Here is an 11,906-nt window from a genome sequence, read left to right as displayed (position 1 = left end):
TCGGTACGAAACAAATCCAAAAGTTTCCCCTTTTTAGCGATTTAAGCCAAACGTTTACAAACACTACGAAATCAATCTAAATGTTTCCCCTTTTTAGCAATATAAGCCAAACGTTTACAAACGTTACGAAATATATCCAAACGTTTCATCTTTTTAACGATTTAAGACAAACATTTGCAAATGTTACGAAACAAATCCAAACGTTTAACCTTTTTAGCGATTTAAGCCGAACATTTACACACGTTACGAAACCAATTCAAGCGTTTCACATTTTTAGCAATTTAAGCCAAACGTTTACAAACGTTATGAAACAAATCCAAGCGTTTCACCTTTTTAGCAATTTAAACGAAACATTTACAAACATAATCAAACAAATCCAATAGGTTCACCTTTTTAGAAATTTAAGCCAAACGTTTACAAACGTTAGGAAACAAATCCAAACGTTTCCCCTTTATAGCGATATAAGCCAAACGTTTACAAACGTTACCAAACAAATCTAAACGTTTCACCTTTTTAGCGATTTAAGCCAAACGTTTACAAACGTTACGAAACAAATCCAAATGTTTCACCTTTTTGCTATTTAAACCAAACGTCAAAAAACGTTACGAAAAAAACCAAACGTTTAAAATGTTACGAAACAAATCCAAACGTTTTACCTTTTTAGCGATTTAATCCAAACTTTTAGAAACGATACAAAACAAATCCAAACATTTCACCTTTTTAGCGATTTAAGCCAAACTTTTACAATCGGTACGAAATCAATCTAAATGTTTCCCCTTTTTAGCAATATAAGCCAAACGTTTACAAACATTACGAAATAAATCCAAACGTTTCATCTTTTTAACGATTTAAGACAAACATTTGCAAATGTTACGAAACAAATCCAAACGTTTAACCTTTTTAGCGATTTAAGCCGAACATTTACACACGTTACGAAACCAATTCAAACGTTTCACCTTTTTAGCGATTTAAGGCGAACGTTTCCAAACGTTACGAAACAAATCCAAACACTTCCCCTATTTAGCGTTGAAAGCCAAACATTTACAAACGTTACGACACAAATCCAAACGTTTCACATTTTTAGCGATTGAAACCAAACCTTTACAAACGTTACGAAACAAATTCAAATGTTTCTCATATTTAACAATTTAAGCCAAACGTTTACAAAACTTACGAAACAAAACCAAGAGTTTCACCTTTTTAGCAATTTAAGCCAAACGTTTACAAACGTTACGAAACAAATCCAAACGTTTCATATTTTTAGCAATTTAAGCCAAACGTTTACAAACGGTACGAAAGAAATCCAAACGTTTCACCTTTTTAGCGATTTAAGCCAAACGTTTACAAACGCTACGAAACAAATCCAAACGTTTCACCTTTTTAGCGATTTAAGCCAAACGTTTACAAACGTTAAGAAACAAATCCAAATGTTTCTCCATTTTAGCGATTTAACCAAACGTTTAAAACGTTTCAAAACAAATCCAAACATTTCACCTTTTTAGCGATTTATGCCAAACGTTTACAAAATTTACGAACAAATCCAAACGTTTCACCTTTTTAGCGATTTAAGCCAAACGTTTACAAACGTTACGAAACAAATCCAAACGTTTCACCTTTTTAGCAATTTAAGCCAAATGTATACAAACTTTACGAAACAAATCAAAACGTTTCACCTTTTAGCGATTTAAGCCAAACGTTTACAAATGTTGGGAAACAAATCATAATGTTTCTCATATTTAATAATTTAAGCCAAACGTTTACAAACGTTACGAAACAAAACCAAGTGTTTCACCTTTTCAGCAATTTAAGCCAAACGTTAACAAACGTTACGAAACAAATCCAAACGTTTCCCCTTTTTATCGATTTAAGCCAAAAGTTTCACCTTTTTAGCGATTTAAGCCAAACATTTATAAACGTTAAAACCAAACTTTCAAAACGTTACGAAACGAATCCAAACGTTTAGAAAAGTTACAAAACAACACCAAATGTTTCCCCATTTTAGCAATTTAAACCAAACGTTTATAAACGTTACGAAACAAAACCAAACGATGCTAAACGTTACGAAACAAATCCAAACGTTTCACATTTTTAGTGATTTAAGCCAAACGCTTACAAACGTTACGAAACAAATCCGAACGTTTCACCATTTTAGTGATTGAAGCCTAACATTTACAAACGATATGAAAAAAATCCAAACGTTTCGAAACAAATTTAAAACGTTTAAAACGTTACGAAACAAATCCAACCGTTTCACGTTTTTAGAAATTTAAGCCGAACGTTTACAAAGGTTACAAAACAAATCCAAATGTTTCACCTTTTCAATAATTTAAGCCAAACGTTTACAAACGTTACAAAACTAATCAAAACGTTTAAAATGTTAAGAAACCCTTATTAGCATTTTATGTCAAATGTTTACAAACCTTACTAAACAAATCCAAACGTTTCACCTCTTTAGCGATATAAAACAAATGTTTACAAACGTTACGAAACAAATTCAAACGTTTCACCTTTTTAGTGATTTAAGCCAAATGTTTACAAACGTAACCAAACAAAACCAAACATTTTACCTTTTTAATGATTTAAGCCAAATATTTACAAACGTTACGAAACAAATCCAAAAGTTTCACCTTTTTAGCGATTTAAGCCAAACATTTACAAATGTTACGAAACAAATCTAAACGTTTCCCCTTTTTATCTATTTAAGCCAAAAGTTTATAAATGTTACGAAACAAATCCAAGCGTTTCACCTTTTTTGCGATTTAAGCCAAACGTTTCAAAACGTTACGAAACAAATCCAAAAGTTCCTGCTTTTTAGCGAATTAAGCCAAACGTTTACAAACTTTATGAAACAAATCCAAACGTTTCACCTTTTTAGCGAATTAAGCCAAACGTTTACAAACGTTACGAAACAAAACAGGATGTTTCACCTTTTTTACGATTTAAGTCAAACGTTTACAAACATTACGAAACAAAACAGGACGTTTCACCTTATTTGCGATTTAAGCCAAACATTTACAAACATTACGAAACAAATCCAAACGTTTCACCTTTTAGCGATTTAAGCCAAACGTTTACAAACGATATGAAACAAATCCAAACGTTTCACATATTTAACAATTTAAGCCAAACATTTACAAACATTATGAAATAAAACCAAGTGTTTACAAACATTACGAAACAAAACAGGACGTTTCACCTTTTTAGCGATATAAGCCAAATGTTTACAAACATTACGAAACAAAACATGACGTTTATCCTTTTTTAGAATTAAAGCCAAACGTTTACAAACATTACGATATGAAACCAAACATTTAAAACGTTACGAAACAAATCCAAACATTTCACCTATTTAGCGATTTAAGCCAAACATTTACAAACGCTACGAAACAAATCCAAAAGTTTCACCTTTTTAGCAATTTAAGCCAAACGTTTACAAACGTTTCCAAACGTTACGAAACAAATCCAAGCGTTTCACCTTTTTTAGCAATATAAGACAAACGTTTACAAATGTTGCGATACAAATCCAATTATTTCACATTTTTAGCGATTTAAGCCAAACCTTTACAAAATGTTACGAAACAAATCCAAACGTTTCGCCTTTTAAGCAATTTAAGCCAAACGTTTACAAACGTTACAAAACAAATCTTAACGTTTCCCCATTTTAGCGATTTAAGCCAAACGTTTAAAAAGTTACGAAACAAATCCAAACGTTTTACCTTTTTAGCAATTTATGCCAAACGTTTACAAACATTACGAAACAAATCCAAACATTTCACATTTTTAGCGATTGAAGCCAAACAAATCCAAACATTAAGAAACAAATCTAAACGTTTCACATTTTTAGCAATATTAGCCAAACATTTACAAAAGTTACAAAACAAAAACCAAGCGTTTCACGTTTTTTGCAGTTTAAGCCAAACGTTTACAAACGTTACGAAACAAATCCAAGCGTTTCACATTTTTAGCAATTTAAACCAAACATTTACAAACGTTATCAAACAAATCCAAGAGGTTCACCTTTTTAGAAATTTAAGCCAAACGTTTACAAACATTAGGAAACAAATCCAAACGTTTCCCCTTTATAGCGATATAAGCCAAACGTTTACAAACGTTACCAAACAAATCCAAACGTTTCACCTTTTTAGCGATTTAAGCCAAACGTTTACAAACGTTACGAAACAAATCCAAACGTTTCACCTTTTAGCTATTTAAGCCAAACGTCAAAAAACGTTACGAAAAAAACCAAACGTTTAAAATGTTACGAAACAAATCCAAACGTTTTACCTTTTTAGCTATTTAATCCAAACTTTTAGAAACGATACAAAACAAATCCAAACGTTTCATCTTTTTAGCTATTTAAGCCAAACGTTTACAAACGTTACGAAATAAATCCAAACGTTTCACCTTTTTAACGATTTAAGACAAACGTTTGCAAACGGTACGAAGCAAATCCAAACGTTTAACCTTTTTAGCGATTTAAGCCGAACATTTACACACGTTATGAAACAAATTCAAACGTTTCACCTTTTTAGCGATTTAAGGCGAACGTTTCCAAACGTTACGAAACAAATCCAAACACTTCCCCTATTTAGCGTTGAAAGCCAAACATTTACAAACGTTACGACACAAATCCAAAGGTTTCACATTTTTAGCGATTGAAACCAAATCTTTACAAACGTTACGAAACAAATTCAAATGTTTCTCATATTTAACAATTTAAGCCAAACGTTTAAAAAATTTACGAAACAAAACCAAGAGTTTCAACTTTTTAGCAATTGAAGCCAAACGTTTACAAACGTTACGAAACAAATCCAAACGTTTCATATTTTTAGCGAATTAAGCCAAACGTTTACAAACGGTACGAACGAAATCCAAACGTTTCACCTTTTTAGCGATTTAAGCCAAACGTTTACAAACGCTACGAAACAAATCCAAACGTTTTACCTTTTTAGCGATTTAAGCCAAACGTTTACAAACGTTAAGAAACAAATCCAAATGTTTCCCCATTTTAGCGATTTAACCAAACGTTTAAAACTTTTCAAAACAAATCCAAACATTTCACCTTTTTAGCGATTTATGCCAAACGTTTACAAACATTACGAACAAATCCAAACGTTTCACCTTTTTAGCGATTTAAGCCAAACGTTTACAAACGTTACGAAACAAATCCAAACGTTTCACCTTTTTAGCAATTTAAGCCAAATGTATACAAACGCTACGAAACAAATCCAAACGTTTCACCTTTTTAGCGATTTAAGCCAAACGTTTACAAACGTTAAGAAACAAATCCAAATGTTTCCCCATTTTAGCAATTTAACCAAACGTTTAAAACGTTTCAAAACAAATCCAAACATTTCACCTTTTTAGCGATTTATGTCAAACGTTTACAAACATTACGAACAAAATCCAAACGTTTCACCTTTTTAGCGATTTAAGCCAAACGTTTACAAACGTTACGAAACAAATCCAAACGTTTCACCTTTTTAGCAATTTAAGCCAAATGTATACAAACCTTACAAAACAAATCAAAACGTGTCACCTTTTAGCGATTTAAGCCAAACGTTTACAAATGTTGGGAAACAAATCCAAACGTTTCTCATATTTAATAATTTAAGCCAAACGTTTACAAACGTTACGAAACAAAACCAAGTGTTTCACCTTTTCAGCAATTTAAGCCAAACGTTAACAAACGTTACGAAACAAATCCAAACGTTTCACCTTTTTATCGATTTAAGCCAAACGTTTCACCTTTTTATCGATTTAAGTCCTACGTTTATAAACGTTAAAACCAAACTTTCAAAACGTTACGAAACGAATCCAAACGAATCCAAATGTTTCACCTTTTAGCGATTTAAGCCAAACGTTTACAAATGTTGGGAAACAAATCATAATGTTTCTCATATTTAATAATTTAAGCCAAACGTTTACAAACGTTACGAAACAAAACCAAGTGTTTCACCTTTTCAGCAATTTAAGCCAAACGTTAACAAACGTTACGAAACAAATCCAAACGTTTCCCCTTTTTATCGATTTAAGCCAAAAGTTTCACCTTTTTAGCGATTTAAGCCAAACATTTATAAACGTTAAAACCAAACTTTCAAAACGTTACGAAACGAATCCAAACGTTTAGAAAAGTTACAAAACAACACCAAATGTTTCCCCATTTTAGCAATTTAAACCAAACGTTTATAAACGTTACGAAACAAAACCAAACGATGCTAAACGTTACGAAACAAATCCAAACGTTTCACATTTTTAGTGATTTAAGCCAAACGCTTACAAACGTTACGAAACAAATCCGAACGTTTCACCATTTTAGTGATTGAAGCCTAACATTTACAAACGATATGAAAAAAATCCAAACGTTTCGAAACAAATTTAAAACGTTTAAAACGTTACGAAACAAATCCAACCGTTTCACGTTTTTAGAAATTTAAGCCGAACGTTTACAAAGGTTACAAAACAAATCCAAATGTTTCACCTTTTCAATAATTTAAGCCAAACGTTTACAAACGTTACAAAACTAATCAAAACGTTTAAAATGTTAAGAAACCCTTATTAGCATTTTATGTCAAATGTTTACAAACCTTACTAAACAAATCCAAACGTTTCACCTCTTTAGCGATATAAAACAAATGTTTACAAACGTTACGAAACAAATTCAAACGTTTCACCTTTTTAGTGATTTAAGCCAAATGTTTACAAACGTAACCAAACAAAACCAAACATTTTACCTTTTTAATGATTTAAGCCAAATATTTACAAACGTTACGAAACAAATCCAAAAGTTTCACCTTTTTAGCGATTTAAGCCAAACATTTACAAATGTTACGAAACAAATCTAAACGTTTCCCCTTTTTATCTATTTAAGCCAAAAGTTTATAAATGTTACGAAACAAATCCAAGCGTTTCACCTTTTTTGCGATTTAAGCCAAACGTTTCAAAACGTTACGAAACAAATCCAAAAGTTCCTGCTTTTTAGCGAATTAAGCCAAACGTTTACAAACTTTATGAAACAAATCCAAACGTTTCACCTTTTTAGCGAATTAAGCCAAACGTTTACAAACGTTACGAAACAAAACAGGATGTTTCACCTTTTTTACGATTTAAGTCAAACGTTTACAAACATTACGAAACAAAACAGGACGTTTCACCTTATTTGCGATTTAAGCCAAACATTTACAAACATTACGAAACAAATCCAAACGTTTCACCTTTTAGCGATTTAAGCCAAACGTTTACAAATGATATGAAACAAATCCAAACGTTTCACATATTTAACAATTTAAGCCAAACATTTACAAACATTATGAAATAAAACCAAGTGTTTACAAACATTACGAAACAAAACAGGACGTTTCACCTTTTTAGCGATATAAGCCAAATGTTTACAAACATTACGAAACAAAACATGACGTTTATCCTTTTTTAGAATTAAAGCCAAACGTTTACAAACATTACGATATGAAACCAAACATTTAAAACGTTACGAAACAAATCCAAACATTTCACCTATTTAGCGATTTAAGCCAAACATTTACAAACGCTACGAAACAAATCCAAAAGTTTCACCTTTTTAGCAATTTAAGCCAAACGTTTACAAACGTTTCCAAACGTTACGAAACAAATCCAAGCGTTTCACCTTTTTTAGCAATATAAGACAAACGTTTACAAATGTTGCGATACAAATCCAATTATTTCACATTTTTAGCGATTTAAGCCAAACCTTTACAAAATGTTACGAAACAAATCCAAACGTTTCGCCTTTTAAGCAATTTAAGCCAAACGTTTACAAACGTTACAAAACAAATCTTAACGTTTCCCCATTTTAGCGATTTAAGCCAAACGTTTAAAAAGTTACGAAACAAATCCAAACGTTTTACCTTTTTAGCAATTTATGCCAAACGTTTACAAACATTACGAAACAAATCCAAACATTTCACATTTTTAGCGATTGAAGCCAAACAAATCCAAACATTAAGAAACAAATCTAAACGTTTCACATTTTTAGCAATATTAGCCAAACATTTACAAAAGTTACAAAACAAAAACCAAGCGTTTCACGTTTTTTGCAGTTTAAGCCAAACGTTTACAAACGTTACGAAACAAATCCAAGCGTTTCACATTTTTAGCAATTTAAACCAAACATTTACAAACGTTATCAAACAAATCCAAGAGGTTCACCTTTTTAGAAATTTAAGCCAAACGTTTACAAACATTAGGAAACAAATCCAAACGTTTCCCCTTTATAGCGATATAAGCCAAACGTTTACAAACGTTACCAAACAAATCCAAACGTTTCACCTTTTTAGCGATTTAAGCCAAACGTTTACAAACGTTACGAAACAAATCCAAACGTTTCACCTTTTAGCTATTTAAGCCAAACGTCAAAAAACGTTACGAAAAAAACCAAACGTTTAAAATGTTACGAAACAAATCCAAACGTTTTACCTTTTTAGCTATTTAATCCAAACTTTTAGAAACGATACAAAACAAATCCAAACGTTTCATCTTTTTAGCTATTTAAGCCAAACGTTTACAAACGTTACGAAATAAATCCAAACGTTTCACCTTTTTAACGATTTAAGACAAACGTTTGCAAACGGTACGAAGCAAATCCAAACGTTTAACCTTTTTAGCGATTTAAGCCGAACATTTACACACGTTATGAAACAAATTCAAACGTTTCACCTTTTTAGCGATTTAAGGCGAACGTTTCCAAACGTTACGAAACAAATCCAAACACTTCCCCTATTTAGCGTTGAAAGCCAAACATTTACAAACGTTACGACACAAATCCAAAGGTTTCACATTTTTAGCGATTGAAACCAAATCTTTACAAACGTTACGAAACAAATTCAAATGTTTCTCATATTTAACAATTTAAGCCAAACGTTTAAAAAATTTACGAAACAAAACCAAGAGTTTCAACTTTTTAGCAATTGAAGCCAAACGTTTACAAACGTTACGAAACAAATCCAAACGTTTCATATTTTTAGCGAATTAAGCCAAACGTTTACAAACGGTACGAACGAAATCCAAACGTTTCACCTTTTTAGCGATTTAAGCCAAACGTTTACAAACGCTACGAAACAAATCCAAACGTTTTACCTTTTTAGCGATTTAAGCCAAACGTTTACAAACGTTAAGAAACAAATCCAAATGTTTCCCCATTTTAGCGATTTAACCAAACGTTTAAAACTTTTCAAAACAAATCCAAACATTTCACCTTTTTAGCGATTTATGCCAAACGTTTACAAACATTACGAACAAATCCAAACGTTTCACCTTTTTAGCGATTTAAGCCAAACGTTTACAAACGTTACGAAACAAATCCAAACGTTTCACCTTTTTAGCAATTTAAGCCAAATGTATACAAACGCTACGAAACAAATCCAAACGTTTCACCTTTTTAGCGATTTAAGCCAAACGTTTACAAACGTTAAGAAACAAATCCAAATGTTTCCCCATTTTAGCAATTTAACCAAACGTTTAAAACGTTTCAAAACAAATCCAAACATTTCACCTTTTTAGCGATTTATGTCAAACGTTTACAAACATTACGAACAAAATCCAAACGTTTCACCTTTTTAGCGATTTAAGCCAAACGTTTACAAACGTTACGAAACAAATCCAAACGTTTCACCTTTTTAGCAATTTAAGCCAAATGTATACAAACCTTACAAAACAAATCAAAACGTGTCACCTTTTAGCGATTTAAGCCAAACGTTTACAAATGTTGGGAAACAAATCCAAACGTTTCTCATATTTAATAATTTAAGCCAAACGTTTACAAACGTTACGAAACAAAACCAAGTGTTTCACCTTTTCAGCAATTTAAGCCAAACGTTAACAAACGTTACGAAACAAATCCAAACGTTTCACCTTTTTATCGATTTAAGCCAAACGTTTCACCTTTTTATCGATTTAAGTCCTACGTTTATAAACGTTAAAACCAAACTTTCAAAACGTTACGAAACGAATCCAAATGTTTACAAAAGTTACAAAACAACACCAAATGTTTCCCCATTTTAGCAATTTAAACCAAATGTTTACAAACGTTACGAAACAAAACCAAACGATGCTAAATGTTACGAAACAAATCCAAACGTTTCCCATTTTTAGTGATTTAAGCCAAACGTTTACAAACGTTACGAAACAAATCCGAACGTTTCACCATTTTATTGATTGAAGCCTAACATTTACAAACGTTATGAAAAAAATCCAAACGTTTTGAAACAAATTTAAAACGTTAAAAACGTTACAAACAAATCCAACCGTTTCACGTTTTTAGCAATTTAAACCGAACGTTAACAAAGGTTACAATACAAATCCAAATGTTTCACCTTTTCAATAATTTAAGCCAAACGTTTACAAACGTTACAAAACTAATCAAAACGTTTAAAATGTTAAGAAACCCTTATTAGCATTTTAAGCCAAATGTTTACAAACCTTACGAAACAAATCCAAACGTTTCACCTCTTTAGCGATGTAAAACAAATGTTTACAAACGTTACGAAACAAATTCAAACGTTTCACCTTTTTAGTGATTTAAGCCAAATGTTTACAAACGTAACAAAACAAAACCAAACATTTTACCTTTTTAATGATTTAAGCCAAATATTTACAAACGTTACGAAACAAATCCAAAAGTTTCACCTTTTTAGCGATTTAAGCCAAACAAATGTTACGAAACAAATCTAAACGTTTCCCCTTTTTATCTATTTAAGCCAAAATTTTATAAACTTTACTTAACAAATCCAAGCGTTTCACCTTTTTTGCGATTTAAGCCAAACGTTTCAAAACGTTACGAAACAAATCCAAACGTTCCTGCTTTTTAGCGAATTAAGCCAAACGTTTACAAACTTTATGAAACAAATCCAAACGTTTCACCTTTTTAGCGATTTAAGCCAAACATTTACAAACGTTACGAAACAAAACAGGACGTTTCACCTTTTTTACGATTTAAGTCAAACGTTTACAAACATTACGAAACAAAACAGGACGTTTCACCTTATTAGCGATTTAAGCCAAACATTTACAAACATTACGAAACAAATCCAAACGTTTCACCTTTTAGCGATTTAAGCCAAACGTTTACAATCGTTATGAAACAAATCCAAACGTTTCCCATATTTAACAATTTAAGCCAAACGTTTACAAACGTTATGAAATAAAACAAAGTGTTTACAAACATTACGAAACAAAACAGGACGTTTCACCTTTTTTAGCGATATAATCCAAACGTTTACAAACATTACGAAACAAAACATGACGTTTATCCTTTTTTAGAATTTAAGCCAAACGTTTACAAACATTACGATATGAAACCAAACGTTTAAAACGTTACGAAACAAATCCAAACATTTCACCTTTTTAGCGATTTAAGCTAAACGTTTACAAACGCTACGAAACAAATCCAAACGTTTCACCTTTTTAGCAATTTAAGCCAAACATTTACAAACGTTTCCAAACGTTACGAAACAAATCCAAGCGTTTCACCTTTTTTAGCAATATAAGACAAACGTTTACAAAAGTTGCGATACAAATCCAATTATTTCACATTTTTAGCGATTTAAGCCAAACCTTTACAAAATGTTACGAAACAAATCCAAACGTTTCGCCTTTTAAGCAATTTAAGCCAAACGTTTACAAACGTTACAAAACAAATCTAAACGTTTTCCCATTTTAGCGATTTAAGCCAAACGTTTAAAAAGTTACAAAACAAATCCAAACGTTTTACCTTTTTAGCAATTTATGCCAAACGTTTACAAACGTTACGAAACAAATCCAAACATTTCACATTTTTAGCGAATGAAGCCAAACAAATCCAAACGTTAAGAAACAAATCTAAATGTTTCACATTTTTAGCAATATAAGCCAAACATTTACAAAATTTACAAAAC

Source organism: Mercurialis annua, linkage group LG3, assembly GCF_937616625.2.
Source record: "Mercurialis annua linkage group LG3, ddMerAnnu1.2, whole genome shotgun sequence".
In the NCBI taxonomy this organism is placed as follows: Eukaryota; Viridiplantae; Streptophyta; class Magnoliopsida; order Malpighiales; family Euphorbiaceae; genus Mercurialis; species Mercurialis annua.
Note: the sequence above shows the minus strand (reverse complement) of the source record.